At 45.7% G+C, this 5544-nt stretch overlaps 1 pseudogene across 1 annotated transcript; it reads left to right on the top strand.

Annotated features, from left to right (window-relative positions):
* Positions 1-1664: 1664 nt before the first annotated feature.
* Positions 1665-2652, top strand: LOC308516828 (phosphatidylethanolamine-binding protein 1-like; annotated as a pseudogene). The gene is made up of 2 exons: positions 1665-1922; positions 2349-2652. The product of its transcript is annotated as a phosphatidylethanolamine-binding protein 1-like (transcript).
* Positions 2653-5544: the final 2892 nt, after the last annotated feature.

The following is a 5544-nucleotide window of genomic DNA, read 5'->3' as shown; positions in this document are numbered from 1 at the left end:
CTGCAGTCATCAATGTGCTGCACAGCAGCATCCGTAGCTCAGCACTCCAGACTAAAACAGGCCATGACCTGGGAGCAGCCAGGCTGAATCTAGTAACTGCTGGACAGTGCTGTCCACTCCACGCCAGTGTCCCAGGAGACACTCTATTCCAACTGCTAGAGCCAGTGAGGGAGAGCTTCCTGTCTGCTGAGAGCACTGATGGTCAAGACTGGGGGTGCCAGAAAGGAGAAGGTAGAGCTGCAGAAAGATAACAGCAAACCTCCTAATCAGAAAAACCCTTGTTCTTATATGGTTCTTTTACTTTTCAAAGTTTTTCCCAAAGCAGCGTGCAAATAAATTAATATAAGGATGTTTCTTGCAGAATTGATGGTAATAGTAAAACACTGGAAATAGTTTAAATATCCCTCAGTATGGGAACATTTGGACAAAATGAAATAGTATGCAACTGTTAAAAAGAATGAGGTAGATCTGTATGCGCTGCTATAGAATGATCTTCAAGATTCACAGTTAAGTTTTTAAAAGCAAGTGTTTAACAGTCAGTAAGTCTGACCGTAGAACTAGCATAAGAATAAACATATTTGCCCTGGCAGATTTGGCTCGATGGTTGGAGCATCAGCCTGTGGACTGAAGGGTCCCAGGTTCAATTTCAGTCAAGGGCACATACCTCGGTTGTAGGCTCAATCCCTAACCCCAGTCCAGGCCCATGTGGAAGGCAACCAATTGTTGTGTCTCTCTCACATCAATTTTTCTCTCTCTGTGTCTCTCTCCCTCCCTTCCATTCTCTCTAAAAAAACTAATGGGGGAAAAATATCCTCAGGTGAGGATTAACAACAACAACAAAAAGAATAAACATATTGCCCTGGCCAGCCTGGCACTGGAGTATTGTGGGTTCGATTCTCAGTCAAGGGCACTTACCTGGGTTGCAGGTCCGATCCTCCGCCCCAGTCAATGTGTCTCTGACACATCGATGTTTCTCTCCACCCCCCACCTCCCTTCCACTCTCTAGAATCAATGGAAAAAATATCCTCACTCCTCGCTTGAGGATTTAAAAAATAATAATAAACGTACAGATTCATGAACTAGAAATGATAATCCAGAAATAAACCCTTATATTTATGATCAATTAATTTTAGACAAGAGTGTGGAGACAACAACTGGATATCCACATGCAAAAGAATGAAGTTGGACCCCTACTTACACCATATAAGCAATTTAATTCAAAATGTACCATAGATCTAAATGTAAGAGCTAAAACCATAAAACTCTTAGAAGAAAGCATTGGAGTAAATCTTCCTGACATTGGATTAGGCAATAGTTTCTTAGATATGACACCAAAAGAACAAGCAACAATAGAACAAATAGATAAATTGTACTCTGTAAACATGGAAAACTTTTGTGTTTCAAAGGACATTGGGGCAATAAAACATTCTGGAGTTAAAGTGTGGTGATGATTGCACAACTCTGTGACTATACTAAAAACCACTGGCTTGTATACTTTAAAATTGTGAATTTTATGATATGTGAATTACATATCAATAAAGCTGTTACTTTAAAATAAAAGAGTTGGGGATTGTTAAATAAGAAACATGCATCCTCCGAGTCAGTGCTGTTGGCCTTCCCCTGGTTCCCCTGCATCTCTCCAGCAGTCCCCTCTGGGCCCCGCGATGCCGGTGGGCCTCAGCCAGTGGTCCGGGCCCTTGAGCCTGCAGGAAGTGGACGAGAGGCCAGAGCACCCGCTGCAGGTCAAATACTTCAGGGCGGAGGTCGACGAGCTGGGCAAAGTGCTAACGCCCACCCAGGTTAAGAACCAGCCTGCTGGTATTTCATGGGATGGCCTTGATCCAAGTACTAGTAAACTCTACACCCTGGTCTTGACAGACCCGGATGCTCCAAGCAAAAAGGACCCCAAATTGAGGGAATGGCACCGCTATGCCCAGATTTCAAGATCCCCAAAAGACCACATCAGGGAGCCAGCCAGTCCGATGCAAAAGCAGAGGGTCCTTTATTTGAGCTAGCTCGACTACTCCTCCTGGCCGACCTAGCGACAGGAAGCAGAGTGCTGCCGCCGTAGGAAAAACAGGGTTTTAATAGGGGGTGGAGAGAGGGGAGGGGAGCTGACTGTGGGCCCTGCCGATTGGCCAGGCGCAAGTCGGGTCTTCTTACACAGGATGTGGTCATCTCTATGGCGCGCACGTCCCTTGATTGTCATTGGTTAGTTTAAAGAAATCCCAGGCGTGGCCAGCAGGGGCCTGGGCTTCCGGGAAGAAGGAGCTCTCCTGAGCACATGGCGGCTGCCCCAACATGGAGGGTACGGGGCAAGATGGAGGGCATAGCCCTCGCCCTTTCAGCACCATTTCCTGGTGGTCAACATGAAGGACAAAGACATCAGCAGTGGCACCGTCCTCTCTGATATGTGGACTCTGGGCCTCCCAAGGGCACAGGCCTTCACCACTATTTCTGGCTGGTTTAGGAGCAGGCCAAGCCGCTGAAATGTGACGAGCCCATTCTCAGCAACCGATCTGGAGAGCAGAGTGGCAAATTCAAAGTGGCATCTTTCCACAAAAAGTAGGACCCCCAGTGGCCGGCACGTGTTACCAGGAGGAACGGGATGACTATGTGCCCAAGCTCTATGAGCAGCTGGCTGGGAAGTAGGGGAAAGCCAGGAGACAGACATCGCCCCAGGGGCCCAGGCAGTGTTCTCAAGTTCAGTGATGCATGTTGATTTCTCCACTTCTCCATTCCCACTCTCACAGGCGAGACCTGAGCAGACAGAGCTGTAACGTGTCTTGTCCTTCTACCTGTCCTTTATCATTGTACAGGGTCACACACCCTGGATTTATGTTCTGATCAAATTTGAACTCCATTTGGGGGGGCTTTTTTGGTACTATGATGTGGTCATCAGATTGGTAATATAAGAAGAACAACCCGGAATTTAAAGGTGTGTCCTCTGAAGAGCAGCACTGGAAAAGCAATCTGGAGAGTCCCTTTCCTGCAGCGCTGCAGGGCTGGGTGAGGGGTGATCTGAAATCCGTTAGTCTGTGCCTGTTCAATTTATCACTCTTCCTTGGTGCAACAAAAGCCAGTCTGGAGTTGCTAAATGTTATGTTAATTCTGCTGTTTGCTTACAGTTGAATAAAAACAAAAACATTGTGTGGACAAAAAAAGAAAAAGAAACAGGCATCCTCATTGTTTCCTCCATGGGAAAGGCATCCACAGGCTTCCTTCTGCCTCCAACTCACGCCTGCCCTAAAAAGAGAGACGGGACTTAAACAATCTGCGAGTTTGGGAGGAAGAACAGGAATGCCTATTTCTCTGTGCTTTAGGTCCTGCAGTATGAAGCACTGCCAATGAATGGGTGGTAAAATTTGTCTAATTCTGAGATCGATTTCAGGAAGCACACCAATCCACAGACATAGGCACTATCTTCAAGATAGGTTGTGTGTGTGTGTGTGTGTGTGTGTGTGTGTATGTGTTTTCAATAAAAAGACTGGTATTTTGGTCCCCATATGCCTTATTCCTTTGTCTTATTTCTCAAATGATTCAAAATGTTTTCAAGCAAGGAGGGTGCTATTTATTGATGAGTCCCCAGAAGCCCAGAAGTGCTGGGGCCTGGGATGAGTCCCATCAAACAGCTATTTGTGTATCACAGACATTGAGTTTGGAGAGGTAGGATCGATCAATGGAATGAGTCAGCAGACCTCATTTCTCCTTCTAAATTCACTCAACAAAGAACTAAGTAAACATGTATTCAACAAATATTTATTAAGCACCTAGTATGTGTCAGGCATTGTTATAGGAGATGGAGATTCAGCAGTGAGCAAAACTGACCAGAAATCTGCTATAATGGAGCATACATTTTTGAGTGACATAAACCAGAATAGATATATTATCTTAGATGGTGGTAAGTCCCCAAAAGGAAAAAAAATAACACAGGGAAGGAGAATAGGAATGTTGCATGGGGTATCCAAGAAAAGCTTTACCAAGAAGACGACATTGGAGTAAAGACCTGAAAGAGATCTGGAAGCAAGTCACGTGGGTATGTGGGGGGAGAGATTTCCGGGCAGAGTAAACAACATATGCAAAGTCTCTGAAGTGAGAACGCATGGTCTGAGGAAAAGTGGGTACAGCAGAACGATGGGGATGGGAGAGACTGCAAATGAGGTGAGAGAAGTCTCAGGAAGCCAGCTCAGAATACCATTTGCAGCTCAGAATAAGAACTTCTGCTTTTAGTCATCAATTTACCCATTAAAGGGTTTCCAGCAGAGGTGTGACATATGAATCTGTCATGAATAGATTAAAGAGGGCAAAGGCAGAAGCAGGGAAACCAGTGAGGAGGCAGGCTATCACAATAGTCCGGTGAATGATGACAATGGCTTGGACCCGAAGGCAGCAGTAGAGAGGGGGAGAAGTGGTCAATTCTGGAGTTATTGTGAAGGTAGAGGTTACGGAGTGTGATGATGGATTAGGGCAGGTGTGTGAGGAAGAAGTTAAGGATAACTCAAGATTTCTGTCCTGAGCACCTGACAGATGCAGTTGCAAATAACTGAGCAGGTTGGAGGAGTGGACACCAGGAACTCAGTCCAGGGAATATGTCAAATAGGCAGCTAGAGGTGCCTCACTGGAGTTCAAGAGAGAGTCCCAAGCCACTTACTAGCTTACCATGTAGCTACTTGCTAGCCTTGTGACCTTAGACAAGTCACCTATCTCCTCAGAGCCACTTCCCTCTTCTGTAAGATAGGGATAACAAATATATAGCTACACCATAAGGCTGTGGTGATGATTAAATGTAATGATCAGTAAAGTAGGCTCACAGGAGGCTGTGAATAAATTATCACTATTATTCAGTTTGACTAAACATTAAGCATTTAGTTGCTGGAAACACAAAAAATGAAAGATACAGTCCCTACCCTCAATCCCAAAGGAGAAAAGTTGGTCAAAGATTTCAACAAAGAACCTTTAGATAACAACAATCATTTGGGAGAATCATCTGGTCCTGGCACCTGACAGGACAAAGATGGACAACTAGCCTCAGGGTGAAAGCAGTCAAGGGGATTGAAGTGCAAACCAGAATGTGTATCTGGTCCTTATATCAGCTTTCTGGGGAGCCTTGAACGCATCAACCCTCTACCTCTCACTTACCCAACAGGGTAAACCCCAATCCCCCAGAGATGTTTAAAAATGTCCAGATCTGCTCAGAGGAAAAACACTGATTGGGTGATGCTAACCAATCACTTCACCATGCCTATTTCCCTACCTGCCCTCCTCTGATTGAACCCTGTCCCCCATCAGGACTTCTCCAGTCTCTTCTCAGCTTCTAAGAAGCAGGAAAAAGAGCTCAGAGACCCTGGGCAACCGTGAGGAATCTAGGACGGCCACCGCTGGGAAGATACCTGAACCAACATGAAAAGTCAGGGAGCATCAGGGGAGAGAAGCTGCCATTGAGTTCCTACTGGACCAGGCACTGTGCTAGGTGTTTCCAGGGCTGAGAGAGTTGTTCTAAGGATTAAATCTGAATCCATGTAGAATATTTGGCTCAGGGCCTGG

Source organism: Myotis nattereri (genome assembly GCF_964212035.1).
Source record: "Myotis nattereri genome assembly, chromosome: 3".
In the NCBI taxonomy this organism is placed as follows: Eukaryota; Metazoa; Chordata; class Mammalia; order Chiroptera; family Vespertilionidae; genus Myotis; species Myotis nattereri.
Note: the sequence above shows the minus strand (reverse complement) of the source record. Positions and strands in the feature narration are given on the sequence as shown.